Source organism: Marmota monax, unplaced genomic scaffold (assembly GCF_021218885.2).
Source record: "Marmota monax isolate L192 unplaced genomic scaffold, Marmota_monax_Labrador192_F-V1.1 WCK01_AAM20220418_F8-fsc00025, whole genome shotgun sequence".
NCBI classification, from domain to species: Eukaryota; Metazoa; Chordata; class Mammalia; order Rodentia; family Sciuridae; genus Marmota; species Marmota monax.
Genome location: NW_026691950.1, coordinates 2982591 through 3006177, shown reverse-complemented (window position 1 = coordinate 3006177; position 23587 = coordinate 2982591). Strand labels below are relative to the sequence as shown.

Below are 23587 nucleotides of genomic sequence, written 5' to 3'. Positions count from 1 at the left end.
GGGGGAAACGTCTAGTTGCAGGCAAATGGGAGCATACCCCCCCATGCGCAGCGCAGAGTGGTATAGTCGGGCCCCCAAACCTTGCAGTCTCACTCGCCAGTGAGCTAATCTAGTGGTTGTGAAGATGGATTTTGTTGGTGGGTGTTCCTTGAGTGTATGGAGCAGTCCTTTTAATGGAGTCTTGAAGTTTTGGCGAAATTTTTGGAAACCCATCTTCTCTACCATGCCAATCCCTCAAAAGCTCGGGGTCTCTGAAGCATTGAGAAAAAGCACAAATTCAACAGGTATATATTTAATATGAATATAAATGTATGTCCCCAAATCTCGCAGGAGTTTGCATTTAACCTCAGACAATCCATCCTCCATGTTAAATTTTACCAGTACCGAGGTTCGTTTTAAATTGATTGCCTAGAATTAAAAAAAAAAAAAAAGGTATATAACAGATATTGCATTAGTAATGCTGATGTAATGTGACTCCCAGGGAAAAATTGGTTGATCATGGGGAAGCGGTAGAAACCCGGGGGATGTGGCGGTAATACAAGACACAGAGAAGGCAGGCAGTTGGAGACTTTAAGTAGCAGATCCAAGGAAGAGATAGGTATGCTTTTGAGACAAGAGGCTGCAAAAGGAACTGTTCACTCTTAGGAGAACAGGAGGCTTTGAAAAATAAAATTCTGAGTTCACAATACTCACAATGAGGAAGAAAGGGAATGGCAACTAAAGAAACCACTGTTTTCTAGTGATCTCAGGTGGGTTTTTTCTTTTTAATCAGCAAATGCAAAAGATGGAGGAAAAAAAACAATATGCTCAAGAATGAATAAAAAGAGGGACCCAAATCTGTAAGAATTTTGCCAGAAAACCTATATCGCAGAATGAAGTGGGACTTGCAGAAATACTGGGGAAGCAAGAAGATTGGGTGTTTTAAAAAATATGCTCAGAACAAAATAATGATGATGGTGAAAGAATAGGCCTACCGCTTATGAGGTCCAAGGTTACCATGACAAGGAAGGGAGGGAATCTACAGTTTTTGAGTTATTTCCTCTTCAGTGGATCTTTTACATGTGTCATTTAGTGCTTAGAGGATCCAATGAGGACACTCCGATAGTGCAATTTTACAAATCAGAATCTCTGGGCTTTGATTTGCTTAAGGTTTCAATTGAGAAATAAAGACAGGAAATGTACCCTGGTAAATTCGGCTCTCAGATACCACAACATTCAACCTCTATTTTCTTTCCATTTTTACCATCAGAAAGATGATTTACACACACACAATGAAAGAGAAGAAAAATCAGCAAGAAGTTAATGAGTGAATTTTATATGTAAATTATACCTCAGTTGTTAAGAAAACACAAGACAGGTGAATAGGTAGCACAAGAACACCTGGTTACTTCGAAGGAGTTCTTGCCTGTGACGCAAATTACATTCCCAATTCATTCAATCATTTAACAAATATCGATTTAGCATTTACTGTGTGCTGGGCATGGAACTTATAATTGGAGATACAAAGATGAACACAGAAAATAAATACAGAAACTTTCCTCATGCAGCTTTTATCAGCAATGAATCCCTGTGAAATGGAGCTGAGATCAGGAGTGCCTTACTTAGTGGAAGGTTTCAGAAAGGCTTCCTGAAGGAAGTGACCTTTAAGATAAGGGCTGATGGGGAGGCCAAAGTTAGCAATTGCTAATTTTTGCACTTTGTAAAAACACTCATGAAGACAGTATCAGAAATTTTTGTTGAAGGCATTCATTTATTCATTCAATATTGAGGGCCTATTATGTGACAGGAAACATCAGAGCAGTGAATCAAACAACTCACTCTTTACAAGGAGATGCCAAAGATTGGACACACACAAATCTTATCCTAATCTTAAAAAAAAAAAAAAAAGAATGTAATTTGATCCTGCATCTGCAGACCAGAAGCGTTTATGACAGTCGTTAGCCAAATTCTGGGTCTCATGATTTGTGATTCAAGATAAAATAAGATGCAGGCATATAGAACAAGTCATGCACGCTGGCACTTATCTTTTCTTTGGGGATTACTAGCTGAGTTGACAAGCAGACACTGTCCTTACTGTATTTGTCATGCTTCCAGGGTTGGTGTAGGTTGGCAATGCAGTGAGGGTGGTTTCATAGCTTATTTATTTGATTCTCCTTGGAGGAAAAAATGATGTTTTGCTGAATGGAGTTATCACAACTGATAGCCACCCAACAGGGTTAATATTTTAACTCTATCCTGTGTCATTTTATTAGAGCAGAAAGAGAGAGAGAGAGTACATGCATGCAAGGGAGAATTAGCAATCTAAATGTCAGAATTATGAGATTTAGAAAAATGAGTTAAAAATAAAACGATGGAATTTAATAGAGATCTTGGTGACTATGCTAAAATATTTTTTAAATGGGTTATTGTATCTCAATAAAGTTGTTAAAATTTAATAGGGATATGTGTAGAGCTCTGTCAATTATAGTATGGTTGATCTTTATGTTAACTTTTTCCTTGATTCTATGGTTACTTACGTGTAATATGGACAAGTGTCAAGTAAAAACAAATCACACCATTTTTTTTACTATAATTATTTGAAATTAAATACACAAAGATCAGAAGCAAAATTTTTTTTTGAAAAATCAATTAAACATGTATTAATGAGGCTTAATACATGGCTTGTGAGAGATAGATAAGGAAAAGATTCAAATATTTTGGTGGTGTCATAATGGTAATATAAAGCTAATGCAATGTTTTTTTTCTATCAGAAGTGAGAAATTTGGGCTGGGGATGTAGCTCAGCGGCAGAGTGCTTGCCTAGCATGCATGAGGCACTGGGTTTGATCCTCAGCACCACATAAAAATAAACAAATAAAATAAAAGCATTGTTTCTGTCCGTCTACAATTACAAATAATTTTTTTAAAAAAAAGAAGTGAGAAATTCAATTTAATTTTAATCATTATAGTTTCCTGGAGTGCCATGAGAAGGTTTCTGAGCCCCTCCCCCAAGAGGAAAAAAGAAAAATGCTGTGATTGATTGGTGACGTCTGCCATGAGAAAGAAAAAATGGAAAGGATAATCAGATATTTGCTGTCTTTTGGCTAGTCTCATGTAAATACTCATGATCTAATCAAGGAAGGAAATTCCACCCCTGAATTAACTAGAGTATAGCTGGATTGTGAGGACCAGTATTTGGCATATAATAATCACTTAATACTTTTCAGCTGAAAATTCTAAAGAGTATGCTTCAAAAGAGACCCTGAGAGCTTACAGAGAGGGAAAGCCAAAATAACCAACAAGAATGGTTAATGAAATTAGGAATAAATGATGTGAAGAAGTGAAAGTTTTTGGTTTTTCATTTTTGTTTACAAAGGGAAATCACATGATACGTATACTCAAAAATTCAAAGGTGGAGGGGAATAAGCTTTATGATTGCTTAAGAGTGCAGGACAACAGAAGTCAGAGGAAAATCTTTGTTTATAGAAGAAAGCCCTTATAATTGCAGCAGTTCAACCTTTTTGTGAATTCTCTGTATCAGTGAGCATGCTTTTAGCACTTACTGAGTACTTGTGGAAGCCAAGCCCCAGTTCTATTAACTCTTTTAATCATAACACCCTTCAAAGTAGGTAGTTAATATTTCCTTTTAGAAATGAAGGTCAGAATAGTTAGTTACCTATATCATGAGAACTAAAATTTGACCACAGGCAGTCTGCACTATTGATCCCTATATTATCTTATACTATATCTGCAAAGGGCAAAATTCCCAAATAGAGTGGCTTACAGGGACATTTATGGTTTCACTTAACCAAATAATTGGAAATAGTTGGTGGTTCTAGGGTTGTTTCCAATAATCTTATCTAGGATTTGGGGTCTTTATGTCTTTCTAGTCCACTATCTTCATGGTGTTGAATGGTTATAAAAGGCCTGCAGAAGTTCTAAGAATCACTTCTCTGTCTCTCCCTCTCCTTCCTTCCCTCCCTCCCCCGCCTCTCTCTCTTGTATGATGGGCAAGTTTCTCCACAGCCCCACCCTCCTGAAAATTCTTTTCAGGTACCATAAACCTGAATTTAAGTCCATGACCAAAAGAGAGGCTGAGAAAGCAAATATGTAGTGTTTTCAGACCCTAAATCCTAAACAAGATTATAGTACAAACTCTTGCTAAGCAGCTGAGCATGCATAAGGCTGTAATTTGAGGCTGAGGGATGAATTTTATGCTATTAAACATTTATGGGGTTCCATTTAAAATTATTATCTTTTAAGATAATTTGTAACATTTTTTCACACTTTATTGAGATAAAAGTCAACTTACGAATTGACGTAAAATTGACAAATGTGAGTGTATAATTCAGTGTTCTAGTAGAGTAACATTTTAAAAAAATTTTTATTCTTTTTAGGTATCATGACAGTAAAGTATATTTTGACGTATTTATACAAACATATCTTATTCTAATTAGGATCCCAGTCTTGTGGTTGCACATGATGTGGAGATTCACTGTGGTGTCTTCATATGTGTGCATAGGAAAGTTGTGTCAGATTCATTCCACTGTCTTTCCTATTCCTATTCCTATTCTATCCCCCTCCCTTCTTTTCATTTGCCTTTGTTTTATCTACTGAAATTCTATTCTTCCCCTCCCTACAAGAGTAACACATTTGTATGATCATGTCTCTTTTAAAATATTTCCATTACCCCAGAAAATTAGTTCCCTGTAGTGATCATATTAATTCTTCCTGACCATGAACATGGAATGTCTTCCATTTATTTAGCTCTTTCTTTCACTTTTATTCTTATTTATTTTTAAAATCAAAATGTAAAAATTATAAATATTTACCAGATACTGTGTGATGTTTTGATACAAGTATTCAATGTACAATGTTCAAATCTGGGTAAAAATATCTACTCAAAACATTTATCATTTCTTTTTTGTAAAAACATTTCTTCAGGCGGGTGAGGTGGCACATGCCTGTAACCCCAGCAACTTGGAGGCTGAGGCAGGAGGATCACAAGTTCAAGGCAAGCCCTAAGCAATTTAGTGAGACCTGTCTCTAAAAAATAAATGGGAGGCTGGGGATGTGGCTCAAGTGGTAGTGCGCTCGCCTGGCATGCGTGCGGCCCGGGTTCGATCCTCAGCACCACATACAAACAAAGATGTTGTGTCTGCCGAAAACTAAAAAATAAATATTAAAAAATTCTCTCTTTCTCCTCTCTCTCTCTCTAAAAAATAAATAAATAAATAAATACATACAAACATACATACATACATACATACATACATAAATAGGGCTTGGGGCGTTGCTCAGTGACAGAGTGCCCTTGGGAATCAATCACCAGTACCAAACTCACCCACACCCACACCACATTTTTCTAGCTTAAAAAAATAATATATGTATGTATATATATATATATATATATATATATATATATATATATACACACACACACACATATATATATACACATACATATATATATGTGTGTGTGTGTATACACATATCTATTACATTTATCATTATCTAGAGTCACTCTCCTATGCAGTAGTACACCTGAACTTATTTCTCTTCTCTAATTGTAGCTTACTATCTACTGACCAACCTTTCTCCAACACTGCCTTCTTCCTCCTCTCCTCAATCTCTGTTAACCACTGTTCTGCTCTCAACTTCTATGAAGTCAGATTTATTTTAGATTCCACATATGAGTGAGATCATATGATATTTGTCTTTCTGCACCTGGCTTATTTCACTTAACATAATGTTTTTTGTTCTATCCATGTGTTGCAAATGACAGGATTTCATCTTTTTTTTTAATGAGTGACATTTATTAACCACATTTTCTTTTTCTTATCATCAATTGATAGACACTTCAGTGGTTTCTATTTCTTTGCTATTAAGAATAAACTGAGGCCAGACGTGGTGGTGCAGTCCTATAATTCCAGCAGCTCTGGAGTCTGAGGCAGAAGTATAGAGAGTTCAAAGCCAGCCTCAGCAATGGTGTGGCACTAAGCAACTCAGTGAGACCCTGTCTCTAAATAAAATGCAAAATAGGGCTGGGGATGTGGCTCAGTGGTTGAGTGCCCCTCAGTTCAATCCCCGGTCCCACTAAAAAAAAAAAAAGAATAAACAGTGGGGCTGGGGTTGTGGCTCAGGGGTAGAGTGCTTGCCTGGCATGTGTGAGGCACTTGGTTCACTCATCAGTACCTCATAAAAATAAATAAATAAAGGAATTGTGTCTGTCTACAACTAAAAAAAAAAAAAAAGAATAAACAGAAGCCAGATGCCTGTCATCCCAGCTACTCAGTGGGATGAGGCATGAGGCTCACAAGTTCAAGGCCAATCTGTTAAAGTGAGTGAAACCCTGTCTCAAAATAGAAAGATAAAGGACTGGGGATATAGCTCAGTGGTAGAACATCCCTGGGATCAATCTCTAGTACTAGAAAGAAGAAGAAGAAGAAAAGGAAGAGGAAGAGGTGGAGAGGAGGGAGAGGGTGATGAAATAGAAATAAACATAGAGGTAATTTCATTTCCCTTACATATATGCCCAGTAGTGGGATTGCTGGATCATATGGCAGTTCTGTTTTTAAATTGTTGAGGAGTCTCCATATTGTTTTCCATAATGGCTATCCTGATTTACGTTTGCACCACCAGTTTGTAAAGGCTGCCTTTTCTCTAAATCCTGTCCTTTTGATCATAGTTGTCCTCACTGAAGTGAGATCTTATTGTGGTTTTGAATTGCATTTCCCTGATGATTAGTGATGTTGAACATCTTTTCAAATATGTATCAGGCATTTGTATGTCTTCTCTTGAGAAATATTTATTTAAGTCTGTTTTCCGTTTCTAAATCAATTCATTTGCTATGAAGTTAAATTCTTATATGTTATAGACATTAATACCTTAATGGGTGTGTAGTTTGCAAATATTTTCTCCCATTCTGTAGGACACCTCTTCATACTGTTGATTGTTTCCTTTGCTGGGCGGAAACTTTCTTGTTTCATATAATCCCATTTGTATATTTTTGGTTTTGTTTTATGTGCCTTTGGGGTCTTATCCAGAAGATCCTTGCATATTCCAATGTCCTGAAACATTTCCCTGAAGTTTTCTCTTTGTAGTTTAATAGTTTCAGGTCTTACATCTAAGTCCTTAATTGATTTAGTTGATTTTTCTGTATGGTGAGAGTTAGGGGTCTAATTGCATTCTTCTTTGTGTAGATATCCAATTTCCCAGTGCCATTTGCTCAGGAGACTGACTTTTCCCCAGTGTGCTGTTAGTACCTATGCCAGTCCGCTTTCTGTTATACTAACAAATACCTGAGATAAATCACATGAAAAAGAGGAAAAGTTTATTTTGGTTCACAGTGGACCTTTCAGTCCATGACCAGTTGGCCCTGTGGCTTTGGGCCTATGGCATCATAGTATACCATGGTGGGGGTACATGGCAAAGGAGGCCCATTTTTCTCATGGCCAGGTATGAGACAGACAAGAAAGGACCAATACTCCCTCCAACAGCATGACCCCAATGATTGGAAAATCTCTTATCAGGCCCCACCTCTTAAAGGTTCCACCACCTCCCAATTGCACCTCAGGCTGGGAACCAAGCTTTTAGCAATGGGGCTTTGGGGGATGTTATAATTTGGATATAAAATATTCCCCACAAGCTCCTATTAGTGCAGGAATATTCAGAAGGGAAATGATTGGATCCTGAGAGCTGTAACCTAATCAGTCCATCCTAGTTTGAATGATCAACTGCGTGGTAACTATAGGCATGTGGGGCATGGCTGGAGGAGGTGGGTCAGGTCACTAGGGGTATTCCCTGGATGGGTACATCTTTCCTGTGGCTCCTTTGCTCCTCCTGCTCTTCCTGCTCCTCCTCCCTCCCCCTCTTCCTCTTTCTCTCTCTCTCCCCTTTCTGACCCTGCCATGAACTGAGCAGCTTTCTTCCTCTGCTCTTTTGCCTTGGCACAAACAATAGAGACGGCCATCTGTGGACTGAGACCCCTGAAATTGTGAGCCCCAAATAAACTTTACCTTCTCTAAGTTGTTCTTGTTGGGTGTTTTGATCACAGAGATACAAACACTGTCTAAAACAGGGACACTTATCCAAACCATAACAGTACCTTTGTCAAAAATCACTGGCTATAAATTCATGAGTTTACTTGTACATTTTCTATTCTGTTGCATTAGTCTATAAATCTACTTTTTGCTTTTTGTGTGTGTTTTTTTAAAGAAATACCTTGCTGTTTTGATTATTGTAGATTTGTAGAAGGTTTGTAAGTCAGGTAATATAAAATACCTCCTGATTTAGTCTTTTTTTTTTTTTTAAAGAGAGAGAGAGAGAATTTTTTTTTTAATATTTGTTTTTTTAGTTTTTGGCAGGCACAACATCTTTGTTTCTATGTGGTGCTGAGGATTGAACCCAGGCCGCACACATGCCAGGCGAGCGTGCTACTGCTTGAGCCACATCCCCAGCCCAAACTTCTTTTTTTTTTTGGAGGTGCTGGGGATTGAACCCAGGGCCTTGTGCATGCAAGGCAAGTGCTCTACCAACTGAGCTATATCCCCAGCCCTCTGATTTATTCTTTTTGTTCAAAATTGCTTCAGCTATTCAGGACTTAAGGTTCCATATGAACTTTAGGAATTTTTTTTCTAGTTATGTAAACTGGTATTTGAAAGACACCGCACCACACTACGAATGAAAGACACCACACGACACAAATCACCTGAGAGGTTCCACTTTATTACAAAAGGCTGTGGGCTTATATAGATCTAAGGAGAGGTGGCAGGGCTTAGGTAAATGACAGGTCACCCGTTTATTGGTAAGTTCTTCCAGATGTCAGTTCCGGAGCCCAAGAAGTTAGTTCTTATTGGGGCTAAGGTTTCCTGTCAGCGGGATTTGAATATTGGCACCGGCACCAGTGGGAAAGGGAGAGGCAGGAAGAGAAGCTCCTCAGGTGCCATGTTGGGGTTTTTGGGGTGTGGCTGCCATTATACCTTTTCCCAACAGTATTTTGATATGGATTGCATTAAGTCTGTAGATGACTTTAAGTGGTGTGGACATTTGAACAATATTAATTATTCTAATCCATGAATATGGTATATCTTTCCATTTCTTTGGGTCCTCCTCAATTTTGTTCATCAGAGTTAGCAATATATAGCATATATTTTCCATTATCTTGTTTTAGTCAGCTTTTTTTTTTTCATATCTGTGACTAAAAGACTGACCAGAACAATTTTAAGAGGAAAAGTTTATTTAAGGGCTCATGGTTTCAGAGGTCTCAGTCCATATACTCCATTATGATGGAAGAGTATGACAGAGGGAACCAGCTCACACGGTGATCAGGAAACAGAGAGAGAGAGACTGTACTCACCAGATACAAATATATACTCGATAGCAACACCCCCAATGAACCACTTTCTCCAGCCACAACTCAGCTGCTTCCAGTCACCACTCAGTTAATCCCATCAGGGATTAATTCACTGATTAGATTAAGGCTATATAACCCATTTATTTCTCCTCCAAACCCTCTTGCATTGTCTTACACTGAGAGTTGGGGGGACACCACATCTAAACCATAACAATCTTCTACCTCATTGGTTAAGTTTATTTCTAGGTATTTTTTGTGGTTAACATAAATGGTGTTACTTTTTAAAATTTATTTTTCAGATAATTCACTATTGGTGTATAGCAGTGCTACTGATTTTTTGGATGTTGATTTTGTGTCCTGCAACTTTGCTGAATTGATTTTTGGGTCTAACAGTTTTTGTTCTGAATTTACTGCAATTTTCTACATATAGTATCATGCCTTTTGCAAATAGTGATAATTTGAATTCCTCCTTTCCAACTTGGAAGCTCTTTATTTATTTATTTTTTCTATTGCCTAATTGCTTTGGATTGGACTTCTAGCACTATTTAAATAAAAGTTATAAAAGTAGGCATCCTTGATTTGGTCCAGATCTTAGAAGGCTTCTGCTTTTCCCCTGTTAGGTATGCCATTAACTATGTACTTGTTACATATGGTCTTTATTATGTTAAATAAAGTTCCTTCTATAGTTAATTTGTTCAGAGTTTTTATCATGAAGGAATGTTGAATTTTATCAAAAGATTTTTCTGCATCTGTTATGATGATTATATGGCTTTTGTGTTTCTTTCCGTTGAGGTGGTGTATCACATTTACTGATTTGCATATGTTTAATCATCTGCTCATCCCTGGGATGAATCCTACTTGATTATGATGATTATACCACTTTTTCGTGTGCTCTTGGATTTGGTTTGGTAGTATTCTGTTGAGGATTTTTGCATCTATGTTCATCAGGGATTCTGGCCTGTGTAGCTTTCTTTTTCGTCGTGCCCTTGTATAGTTTTGATATCGAGGTAATGCTGGCTTCATAGAATGAGTTTAGAAAAATTCCCTCCTTTTAAATTTTTTTGGAATGAATTGTGAAGAATTCATTTTGCTTGCCATCTACGGCCATACCACCCTGAACGCGCCTGATCTCATTTTGCTTAAGTGGTATGGTTTGGATATGGTTTAGATGACACCCCACCCCCAAGGGTCCATTGTGCCAAGTAATCATATTAGGATATGGTCCAGCCTTTGGGAAGTGACCCAGTAGAAGGTCCTTGTGTCATTGCGGGTGCAATGTATTTATCCTGTGATCCCTTGGTAGTTCTCCTGTCACCTCCTTTGATGGTTCTTATGAGAAAATGGAACAAGGGGGAAGGCTGGGCTCTCCCATTCTCTCTCCCTGTTCCTGGTTTGAGATATAATCACTTGCTTGCTCCCACACAGGTTCCTGCCATTGTTGTCTGTGACATGAGATGATGCAGAAAAGGGACAGCCCTCACCATAGAACCTGCACTGTGCCATTTGGGACTTTGAACCTCTAAAACTGTGAGCTCAACAAACCTGTTTTTCTTCATAAGTAGCCCATGTCAGGTATTTCATTTTGGTGACACAAAGCTAACTAATACAGAAACCATCTAGTTGCTTTAATGGGAGGCTTTTTATTACTTCTTTAATCTTGTTGTTCATTATTGGTCTGTTCAGGGTTTCTATTGCTTTATGATTCGTTCTTGGCTAAAGTATATGTGTCCAAGAATTTGCTCATTTCTTCTGGTTTATCAAATTTGTTGGCATCTAGTTGTTTATGATCTGTCTCTCATGGATCGGTTATATTTCTGTGGTTTCAGTTGTAACGTTTCCTTTTTCATCTCTGATTTTATTTGAATCTTTGTTTTTCATTATTAGTCTAGTTAAGGGCTTGTCAATTTTGTTTACCTTTTCAAAAAACAAACTCCTTTTTCTTGGTCTTTGTATTTTTTAAGTTACTATTTCATTTATTTCTGCTCTGCTCTGCTCTTTATTATTTCCTTCCTTCTAATTTTTTTTTTTTTTGGTACCAGGGATTGAACCCAGGGGTGGCTTAACCACTGAACCACATCCCCAGACCTTTTTTATATTTTATTTAGAAACAGGGTCTCACTGGGTTGCTGAGGGCATCGCTAAGTTGCTGAGGCTGGCTTTGAAGTCTTGATCCTCCTGCCTCAGCCTCCTGAGCCACTGGGATTATAGGCATGTGCCACTGCACCCGGCTCCTTCCTTCTAATTTTATATTTCGATTGATCTTGGTTTTTTTAGTTCCTTGAAGTACAGAAATGGTTATTTGCGATCCTTCTACTTTTTTTTTCATGTAAGTGTTGATTGCTAAACTTCCTTCTTGAATTGCTTTTCTGTATCCCCCTAAGTTTTGATATGTTGTGTTTCTGTTATCATTTGTTTAAGAAATTCTCTGATTTTCTTAATTTCTTTATTCGTCCATTGATATTTGGGAGTGTTATTTAATTTTCAGGTATTTACATGATTTCCAAAGTTATTCATGTTATCAATTTCTAATTTTAGTGCATTGTGGTTGGAAGGCACCTGATATGATTTCACTTTAAAAATTTCTTGTTGAGACTTGTCTTGTGGTCTACCATATGATCTCTCTTGGGGAATGTTCCACGTGCTGATGAGAAGAATGTGCATTCTGCAGCTGTTGGATGGAATGTTCTGTAACTGTCTGTTAGGGCCATTTGGTCTGGGTTGCAGTTTAACTCAGTTGTGTCTTTGTTGATTTTCTGTCTGAATGGTCTGTCTGTCCATTGCTGAAAGCAGGGTGTTAAGGTACCCTGCTACTATCTTATTGGGGTCCATCTCCTTTCTGATTATTAATACTTGCTGAATTTGAGTATGCTGATATTGGGTGCATATGCAGTCTGTAATTCTTTCTCTTACTGAATCAACCTCTTTATCATTATCTCCCCTTTGATTTAAAGCCTGTTTTATCTGATATATGCACAAGTAGTCCTGCTTTCTTTTGGGTTGCATCTGCATGGATTATCTTTTTCCAACCTTTCACTTTTAGTCTTTGCATGTCTAGAGAGGTGAAGTGAATTTCTTGTAAGCAGCATACAGTTCAGTCTTTTCTTTTTTTAAATACAGTCAGTTACTCTTTTAACTGGAGAGCTTAATCCATTTACATTTAAGGTAATTATCCATAGGTAGTCTTACTACTACCATTCTGTTACTTGTTTCCTCCTCCTTCTTTTTTGGTAGTTCCTTTCTTTCTTTCTTCCTCTCCTATAGCCTTCCTTTGTGGTTGGTAATTTCCTTTCTAGAATGTTCTGATTGCAGCTCTTTATCTTTGGTGAGTCTATTATAAGTTTTGTCTTGTGGTTCCTGTGATGCTTACAAAAAACATCTTTTGATTGTAACTATTTTGAAATGATAACAACTTGACATTGATTGGAAAGATAGGAAAAGAAACAACAAAAGAAAGATTTTAAAAATACTAATAAAAAGCTAGGCCCAGTGGTGCATGCCTGTAATCCCAGTGACTTGGGGAGCTGAGGCAGGAGGATTGCAAGTTTGAGGTCAGCTTGGCAACTTAGTGAGACTCTGTCTCAAATTAAAAAAAAATATAAAGGACTGGGGATATAGCTCAGTGACAAGTGCCCCTGGGTTCAATCCCTAGTAACACACACACACACACACACACACAGCCAATAAAAATCTCTACACCTGTATTCCATTCTTCCCACTTTTTGAATGTTTGATGCCCTATTTACATAATTTTATATTGCCTATCTCTTAAGTTGTTAATGTAGCTGATTTTTTTACTATTTATTTTTTAGTTATAAGTGGACACAATATCTTTATTTTATTTTTATATGGTGCTGAGGATCAAACCCAGTGCCTCACACATGCAAGGCAAGCACTCTCCATCTGAGCCCCAATCCCACCCCCTTATTACTGATTTTAATTGTTTTGTTTTTTAATAAAAATAAGAATTGTTTACCAGGATTAGGATACTAGAGCATTCTGAATTCCTCTGTATAGTTACTGTTACCAGAGTGACTTATACCCTGTGGTGTTTTATCCTTATTCATTTGTGTGTTAGCTTTTGTCACTGTGAACAAAATGCCCTATAAGAACAACTTAGAGGAGGAGAAGTTCATTTTGGCTTCTGGTTTCAGGAGCTTAGTGCATGGTGGGCTGGCTGCTTTGCTCTGAGCAGGAGGGAAGGTAGAACATCATGGTGGGAGGGCATGATGGAGGAGCACTGCTCCATTCATGGTGGCCAGAAAGCAGAGGAAAAGGGGAAGGGACCACAAGAATGATGAATCCTTCCAGAGCACGACCCCAGTGACCCACCTCCTCCAGCCATGCCCCACCTACCTATAGTTTCACTTCTGAACATTTCTGCATTAACACAGGAGTTGGGGTGATTCTTGGTATCCAAATCATAACAAAGTCGCTTTCATCTGAAGTACTCCCTTTAGTGTAGTTGTTGTTGGTTTGTTTTGGGATTTGTTTTTGTTTGTTTGTTTTGCAGTGCTGAGGATTGAACCAGGGCCTCACATGCTCCAGGCAAGTGATCTACCAATGAGATAAACTCCAAAACCTCCGGGAACATTTTTTTGTAGGACAGGTCTGATGATGTTGAATTCTCTTAGCTTCTGTTTGCCTGGGAATGTCTTATTTCTCTTTCCTTGTTCAAAATTAGCTTTTTTAGATACAGTGTTCTTAGCAGGTTTGTTGTTGTTTCCCTCAATGCTGTGAATTCTGATACCATTCTCTCTTGACCTGAAATGTTTCAGCTCAGAAGTCTGCTGTCAAGTGAATTGCAGCACCTTTATGTGTTGTTTTTTTTCTTTTCTCTTGCTGAATTGAGAACCCTCTCTTTGTCTTTAACCTTTGAGAGCTTGAGAATAATAAGTTTTACGGAAACTTGGTTGAGTAGAATCTGACTGCTTTTGACTTTACCATATTTGGATATTTGTAGCCTTCCCTAGGTTGAGGAAGCTTTATGTTATTGTACCTTTGAAAAATCTGTCTACCCCTTTGGACTTCTCAAGTCTCTGTTGAACCCCAATAATCTGAATATTTGCTCTTTTAATGTTACTCTAAAGTTTCCACAAGGTTTCTTCATTCCACTTTGTTCTTTTTTCTCTTCCATTTGTGTTCTTCAGGTGGCCTGTTTTTGAGCTCCTTGATCTGTTTTAGCTCACCATGGAAGCCCCAGGCTCCAAAGCAATTCCTGTGTCTACATTCCTTTACCTCCCCAGTGGACTATTGTCTGTGGCCTGGGGTTGGAGGAGAGATAGGTTGGGCAGTCCTGTGACCACCAATGCCACAGTGCTGGATCACATCCAAGCCCACAGCCTGCAAGACCAGCCATACGAGGGCAGGACTGAGGTCCACGTCACTATGGCCCATCTGCTCCTTTGGTGCACTAATGTCCCAAGACCACTGCAGACTGCTGCAGGTGATGCTGGCCAGAATAAAAGTCTTTCCTACCAGGGTCCTAGGGCTCCATCTGGCCCTGGGGTGGGTCAGAGGTTCCATCTGCAGGGACTGACCTGGGGACCAGGGTTGCTGGGATCTTCCTGTCACTGGGTTTTATTGGCTTGGCATTGACTTTCAAGGCTGAGTCCTTTGCTCATATCCTGTTCCCAGTGGATGGAACCTCCCTCTGCACTGTGCTGTCTGGTGGATACCATTCCTTGGCCACCAAGCTAAGGCAAACCCAGAAACTCTGTCTACAGGTACTGTCCTGGTGGAGGGGCTATGTGGTTCTGCCTAGTGTGGGTTTCACTGTGGAGAGCCTAAGACTTCTCTTAATTCGCTCTCCCTGTCCCAAGCCGAGCAGACTCTCTCCATGTGTACTGCTTGGAGCTGGGGAAGGGGTGACAAAGGCAATGCCTCACTGCCTACCTTCTTCATATGTCTTTTCTTATTATTATGCTAAAACCAGGTACTGTGATATCTCAACTGGTTTCCTTAATTCTTGTGAAGGTAGTTTCGTTAAACTGATGTTTCACTGGAGGGCCGAACTCCCTGCTGTCTTGCTCTCTATGTAGAGCTTTTAAAAATTTTTTTTCAGTTATAATTTGTAGTTTTCTGTTCCTTCTTTCTTTCTTTTTTTTTTTGGAGGGGTGGGTACTGGTGATTGAACTCAGAGCACTTGACAACTGAGCCACATCCCAAGCCCTATTTTATTTAGACACAGGATCTCCCTGAGTTGCTTAGCAAGGCTTGCTTTTGCTGAAGCTGGCTTTGAACTTGTGATTTTTGTTTTGATGTTTTGGTATTTTAGTGATGCTAGGGATTGAACCCAGGGTTTCTCAGTTGTTAAGCACATACTTTACCACTGAGCTGTGTCTCCAGGTCCCCCCTTAACCCCTTTTATTTATTTTTCTTTGTTGCCTGGCTTCCTAAAGATCACCCTATGTTTCATAGCATAGTGATCAGCCAATATTACTCAGAGATATGCTCAAATACCTAGAGCCCATAAAATTTCCAGTGGATTTGTGTTTGGTTTAAGGAGTGTATTCCAACTTAGGGAAGTTTTCAAGTTTTCCTTGTTTTTTTCCCCCTTATTATTATTTTTTTAATATTATTCTTTAGTTTTCGATGGACACAACATCCTTAGTTTATTTGTATGTGGTGCTGAGGATCAAACCCAGAGCCCCACGCATGCCAAGCAAGCGCGCTACTGCTTGAGCCACATCCCCAGTCCCTCCCCATTTTTATTATTATTATTATTATTATTATTTAGGCCTTCTTATTAGGTCTCCACTCCATGTATACAAATGACAAGACACTTAAGTATGAGAGTTTATTTAAGCCTTCAATGCTAATCTTATTTCTAGTAGCTTTAGAAATTTTTTTTAGGAAGTCTGCTGATCTCCCCAACTGAGGCTGTAGCCTCAGAGCAGAGAGCCAAAGGCTTTTCCTGGTCATTGAGCATAGAATTCCTGCCCTCCACTCCAGATCAAGTCATCTACCTTGTCTGCTGCTGGTTTTCAAGGTCAGCTCCATCCTGGTCAAACTATTGTGCTGACCAGCCATGGGTAGATGTTGAGAGCTCACCTGAAAATGAATACAGAAAAATGCTACAGACACACTGGTCTACCTAGAGCCCAGTGTGTGTGTGTGTATGTGTGTGTGTGTGCACGTGCGCACGCACTCCATACTTGTGTTTTGCCTTTAGTTGAATTTTAGAAGCCTAAAATGACATGTTTTTTTGGTAATTTCGTCCAGTATTTATTTATTTATTGAGAGAAGATGTGCTGATTTCCTTATTCTGCCATTGCTGGAAGGAAGTCCCGCAACACTGACTGCACACTTGCCTGCATTCTAGGTGCTGGTAATTCCCAGAACAACCCTGTGAGGAGGGTAATGTCACCTTCTCCAATTCACAGATGAGAAACAGGCTTAGCAAGATGAAATACTGTGCATTCCATAATTCAGATGCCAGGAGGCTGACAGCAAAGCTGGTTTACCCACCAGCAGGTCACATCCCCTTCAGTCCAATTTGTGGTCTGCTGTGGGTGATTAACTCCCTTCTCTAGCATTTGGTCTTCTCCTAGACCATTCAGGTTGACTTCCCTGCACTTTTGGTCACTCAAGAAAAAATACTAGTCCTTGTTTTTTGCTGAAATGGATATATGAGTTTCAATTCTTTGTCACTTAAACAAGTGGCAGTTTATAATGTTAGTTAAGAGTTTGAAATGTAGCATTGATGGTTGGTTAAGTCTCCCATGTGTCCAGTGGACTAGACCAATCTCCATATTTCAGGGTATAGCTGGAGCAGGAATCAGAGATAGTTGTTCCAGTACTTAGTGCCTGAGGATCTAGACTCAGGACTGGTGAGATCTTGTCTTTCAAGACTGAATTATTTGTATGGCTCACTTTTCTGTGGGACTTTATATGGGATTGTCACTCAGAACGCCCACTGCCCCTCCTCCTTAAAGGTGTGCACACCCAGAGTGGCATTGAAGATAATAGGAGTCTCTCCAATCACTAGCAACTGAGACAGGAATAATGAAGCTTATCAAAACTGAGCATGTACATTGTTAAAAAAAACAAAAACAAAAAGCTATTGGTTAATTTCTGCTCACACGAGTCTCAAATTCAATGAAAAATTGAATAAAGAATGCTAAGATAAAAAGACAACAAAGACTACCCCAGTTCAACATGGCCAGTGAAGCCCTGAGATGGTGCTGGTTGGAGAGAGAGAGGTTAGGGAAACATCGGGACTCTGTCATGTGTCTTTTGTTGCATGCTGCAGTGGCTGAACAAGGTGTATTCCCTGTGTTCTGTAGTGGATGCCTCAAACCATTTCAACTCAGATGCTTTTCCAGTGTGCATTCTCATATTTCAGAGGCTGGAGAGCTAAAAACCACATTCCTCAGACTTCCTTTCAGCTAAGCTTCCTGATCTAAAACAGTTTCCCCCACTGTATACAATTATACAAGAATTGTATAATTGTATACAGTGGGGGATAGGGCATGAGATAGGGCAGTTGGGGAATAGCTATCTTCCTGCCATTTTGAAAGATGAGCTGCTGGTAAGCAAGGTCACAAAGTTCCAGGGTTTCTCCAGAGCAACATTTCCCCATGTCTGTTCCTCAACATCCTGGATGTGAAGAGGGGATTGTTGCGGAGTTGGGGGGTGGATGTTACACTGGACCCATTTACAAGCTTTTCTGATTTGGGGAACAGTTGTGATGGTGACAATAGCAATGGCAAATTCTTTAGATGGCAGCTACAGCATATTCAGTAGCTCCTGGGGTGATCTCACATTGGGGTTTCTTTTAACAGATCCGTTCTGCAGTGTTATGGGAGTCAATCTCAAAGACCCAGGTTTAATCTCCTGGTACTTCCAGTGGCTGTGTAAATGTAAATACCTAATTACATGCATTTCTGCTTAAAATACTGTTGGGAGCCGCTCTTTGTGTGCACACCTTTAAGTACTGAGCAAAGAAGTACTGAACAATTATTGTACCTCACAGTGCTTTGGACTTTACCTCTGCTGGGATAATGAGGTGTAGCTCATTAGGAGTAGGCGTCATCCAGTGGGGTTGAGTTATACCTGTTCCTTTGTAATCCTACCCCTTGCCCTTCGGTTAGAAGGTTCTAAGAAACAGTGTCCCCCAATAAAAGCCAGCTCAGAATGTGAGCTCCCCCCCACCTTTCTCTGTTAGCCTCTAGTGTCTTTCTCTTGCCCCCGTTGGGGGAGTCTGAGGCCAGGAGCTGGGACTCCACCCTGAAGCTCACAAGAAAAGGTATTCCATGTCTGCGTGGTCTTTTTCTGTCACTCCAAATTCACACAAGTGTCTTTGGTTTAGTAGCCGGCACTGGATGGGGAGCTGCAAAATACCTAGACTAGTTTTGGATTCCTATATTGACATGCTACATACATACTAGGATGCTATACAAGATGATTTTAGGTAAATCACAAACAGGTCATAGTATAATAATAATTGAATACATATCACAAAAGTTGTATGTTCATATACGTGTATACAGATGATTAAGTTTGTGATTTCATAGATATTTCATAGCTGGCTATAATATACTAAGTAATATTATTGGTCTTTATGGATATGGCAAAAATCACAGGAGGCACTCACAAATCCTGAATATAGGATAACTGCTATAAAGACAAAGGGCTCTGGGGCTGGGGATGTGGCTGAAGTGGTAGCATGCTCGCCTAGCATGTGTGAGGCACTGGGTTCGATTCTCAGCACCACATAAATGTAAAATAAAGACATTGTGTCCGCCTAAAAAAACTAAAAAAATACATATATATTAAAAAAAAAAGACAAAGTGCTCTGGCTTTAACTGGTTGAAGGGGTAGAATATGCAGTGTATTTATAAGGACACAATATAAAGCAAAGCTCCCCCAATATTTAGAGGAGGGAGTACTTTTGGCTGAAGTCGGAAATGACTCTAGGACAGAGATGAAGAAGGAAAAAGCACCCTGTCTTTCAGTTATGCAGAGATGTTGCACATATTATTCCACTGGATCCTCATACCAATCTCTGATATCCATATTTCTATCTTGATTTTTCAGATAAGTAAGCTCAGGCCTCACAGAGGCTGTTTAACTTGCTTAAAGTCACATAGCTACTAAGGGACTAAGTCAGGGTTTAAACCAGCTTCATCTGATTTCAAAGCCTGTGTCCATTCAACTCTTCTGCTGGTCTCCTTTCTGAACTTTGTCTAGTCTTGATCATCGCTGTTAGAAATATGGGTTAAGCTCTGTTACAGAGAAAAAAGTACTTAAATGGTTTCTGCAATGTCAGTGGTCACCGCAGGTCACCGCACTCTGATAAGCATGACTCACCTTGAGATTTAAGAGTCTCCTTAGAATTTATAATTAGCCTGACAATAATCATTGTCAGAGTACTTCCTCAGTATTTTTAAACTGACTTGGCAATTCCTCAGTCAATAATGTTTCCCCAGAAGTAAGGTTCTGACATCCAGATATTTTAGGCTTAAAAATAGCCCAATAAAAATTATATATAATGCAAAGAAATTACTGCACTTAGTTCCCATGGTAAAGTCAATTTTTCCTCCTGTTTCCTAAAAGCAGTTCATTGCCCGGGGGTAGTCACAAATATATTTAGAAGAAAAAGATAAATGCGAGAGAAGAGAGTGAATGTTCCAGTTGAATTTCGCTTTACTTCATATTTTCATCATTTATCCAACATGTATTTTTTGAGCATCTACTATGTACCAGACATTATGCTAGGCTGGCTTGGAAGTGGGGATGGCAGATGGTAGACCTAAGACATAGACCATGTTTCCTAGATTTAAAAAAGTTTGATTTTAAATTATTATAAGTTATTTATTTAAGAGCTGCTTTTGATGGGGGAGGAGGTGGGTACATTAAATGTACATTTCTCTTTTTTTAATTTTTTTTTTTAGTGATGAACACAACATCTGTATTTATTTTTTATGTGGTGCTGAGGATCAACCTAGTGCCTCACACCTGCTAGGCAAGCTCTCCACCACTGAGCCACACACCATCCCCTACATTTCTCTTTTTTAAAAGCGTGAAAAATAGGTGCATTTTACAAAAGGGGAAACACTAGATCTTTTTTTTAAAATCATGCTCTTCCTAATTGATTTTGTGCAGGAGAGTGCTCAGGCCATGAAAATGTGCTGAGTACATGAAAGAAAAATGTCTCATGTTCTGCGTTAGCTTTCTTTTGCTAACAAGACACTGGAGAAAATCAGCTTAAAGGAAGCATGATTTATTTTGGCTTATGGCTTCAAAGGTTTCAGTACATGGTCATTTGGCCCTGTTGTTCTGGGCCTTTGGTGAAGCAGGACATCATGGTGGGGACCATGGGGACGTGTGGTAGAGCACAGCTGTTTGCCTCTTGGAGGCCAGGAAGCAGAGTGCATTAGTGAGGATTCTGCAGAGGAATGGAATCAACAGGAAGTATAATTATAAAAGGGGGATTTATCAGGTTGGCTTAGGTGTCAAGAAGCTGGGTAGTCGGCAATGGCTGTCTGCAAGTTGGAGAGCTGGAAGAACCAGTACCTGCACAGTGCAAGAGGCTGAAGGCCCAGTATAAAAGAGATCAATGGCACTACCCTAGTCCAAGACCAAAAGCTTCTGGGGAATCACTGGCAGAGTCCGCTTTGGAAGAGTGAAGAAGCCAGAGTCTGGAGGGTCCGGGAGTCCCATATCCTTAAAGGATCCCAGCAGCAATTGAGAACCTGTTCAAGAGGAATCAAGCTTGCATCTGCTGCTGCTGCTGCTGCTATCTTGTTATTCCAACTTTTATTCCTTCTAGGCTATCATCCTATTGGACGGTGCTACCCATGCTCAGGGAGGGTCTCCATTTCAGTTTGCTGTTCCACATGCCAATCATTCCTAGACACACCCTCACTGACACACCCAGAAGCCGCTTTATCATCAGCATCTCTTAATCCAATCAAGTTGACAATTTAAATAAACCACTACACAGAGAGATTGAGAGAGAAAACAGGAAGAGTTGGGGACAAGACCTACCCTTCAAGGACATGCACTAGTGACCTACTTCCTCCAAGGGTCTCAACTCCTGAAGTTCCCACCATCTCCCAATAGCACCACCAGCTGGGTACCGAGCTTTCACACAAGAGCCTGTAGGGGACATTCCAAACCAAACTATCACGTGAGCTCAAGGTATAGAGAAAGGGCTGAGGCAGTAGAGGAACAGGACAGCTCTGGTACTAGGTAGTGAGAGGTGCGCCTAGTTCAAGTGGCATCTAGATCCTGCCTGGTGGGCGCTTCTTTATTCCTGTGGAGTTGTAAAGCTGGAGACAAGAGGGCTTTGGTGGGCTCTGTCAGCCACCAGTGGTGTGAACAGAGGCAGGTCAATTAACTTCTTCACACCTCAATTTTGTCAAGAGTGAAATGAGGACTAGATGAATTCCTTTTTTAAAAAAATATTATTTTAGTTGTAGATGGACACAATACCTTTATTTTATTTATTTTCATATGGTGCTGAGGATTGAACCCAGTGCCTCATACTTACAAGGCAAGTGTTGTGCCACTGAGCCACAATCCCAGCCCAAGACTAGATGAATTCTGAGGTCCCTACCAATTCCAAAATACCAAGGCCTCAAGCAGAAGCAAACAAGAGCTATCTAGAACCATTTATATACAGGTGTGGGTTGAGTCTGTGGTTCTCCCCTTATCCATGTTTCTTTCTGACGTTTTGGTCAACTACTGTCGGTATAGTATGATAAGATATTTTGAACATTTATTATGAGTATGTTGTTGATATTTCACCATTAATTTTTTTCTTGGGAGTTGGGGACAAGACCTACCCTTGTCATTTACAGGATTCAGTTCCCTTATAGGCTAGCTACCTACCTATACCACTGAGCCACATCCCAGATCCCTTTTTAAACACTTTTATTTTTATTTTGAAACAGTTGCTTAGAGCCTCACTAAGTTACTGAGGCTAGCCTCAAACTTGCAATCCTTCTGTCTCAACCTCCTGAATCACCGGGATTACAGGCATGCACCACTGTTCCAGGCTCATCGTTAATATTTGGTGTTAATTTATATATATATATATATATATATATATATATATATATATATATATATATATATATATATATATAAAAATATAAAATAAAGGTATTGTGTCCATCTATAACTAAAAAATTTTTTTAAAGGAATAATTAATTTTAATTATTGCATAAAAGTAGTCCTCTTTTATCTGTTTTTTTCTATACATACATACTAAGAGAAAGTTTATAAAATAACACATTAAGAAATTAACAGCATTCTGTTATATATTATATATTAACAGCATTCTGTTATATATATATATTATATATATCAGCAGAACGCTGTTGATTTCTTAATGTGCTATTTTATAAACTTTCTCTTAGTATGTATGTACAGAAAAAAACAGATAAAAGAGGACTACTTTTATTGTAATAATTAAAATTAATTATTCCTTTAAAATTTTTTTTTAGTTATAGATGGACACAATACCTTTATTTTTTAAATTTATTTTTATGTGGTGCTGAGGATCGAACCCAGTGCCTCACACCTTGCCAGGCAAGCGCTCTACCACTGAGCCATAATCCCAGCCCCCCATTAGATCCTTTTAAAAAAAAAAAACAAAAACGATTTTTATATAGATTTTTAGTTGTTGATGGACCTTTATCTAATTCATTTATTTATATGCAGTGCTGATAATCAAACCCAGTGCCTCACACATGCTACAACCCCAGCCCCCATTAGACCCTTTTTTAATGTCACTAAGATATAAAAAACAAGATTCATCAGTTAACATTGGTTTTTGAAAATTGCTTCAGAATTGTTTGTTACATGTTTTTTTTAACAAGGTTAGTATCAGCAGAATATGCAACCAAGGATTTTTTAACATCTATTAATATACCAAGGAGATTTTTTAAAAGTATACTACTGAGTTTTAAAGGCCTAACAAAGCACTTTTCAGAATCTTCAGAGTGGAAAAAAAAATCAATATATGGATGTCTAGGGTCTTAGCCTTATCTGGATATTTGCCTTCAGTAGCCTAAGAATATGAAACAATTAAAACAACAAGAGGGCAGGCACTGTGGTGCACACCTGTAATCTAGCAACTTTGGAGGCTGAGGCAGGAGGATTCAGGTTTGAGGCCAGCCTTGGCAAATTATCAAGGCTCTAAGCAACTTAGTGAGACCCTGTCTCAAATTAAAAAATAAAAAGGGCCAGTGATGTGGCTCAGTGGTAAAGTACATATGGGTTCAATCCACAGTAATAAAACAAC

General features: G+C 39.0%; 1 protein-coding gene and 1 non-coding gene across 2 annotated transcripts in view; one reads left to right on the top strand and one right to left on the bottom strand.

The window, feature by feature from the left end:
• The first annotated feature begins 145 nt into the window (after positions 1 to 145).
• Positions 146 to 23587, top strand: part of Apbb2 (amyloid beta precursor protein binding family B member 2) — a 397355-nt gene continuing 373913 nt past the window's right edge. Inside the window, exon 1 of the mRNA XM_058581877.1 lies at positions 146 to 284. The gene's annotated coding sequence lies outside the window, so the exon portion shown is untranslated. The remainder of the gene's footprint in view (positions 285 to 23587) is intronic.
• Positions 8458 to 8530, bottom strand: Trnaa-ugc (transfer RNA alanine (anticodon UGC)). The gene has a single exon. It is a non-coding gene; the product is annotated as a tRNA-Ala (tRNA).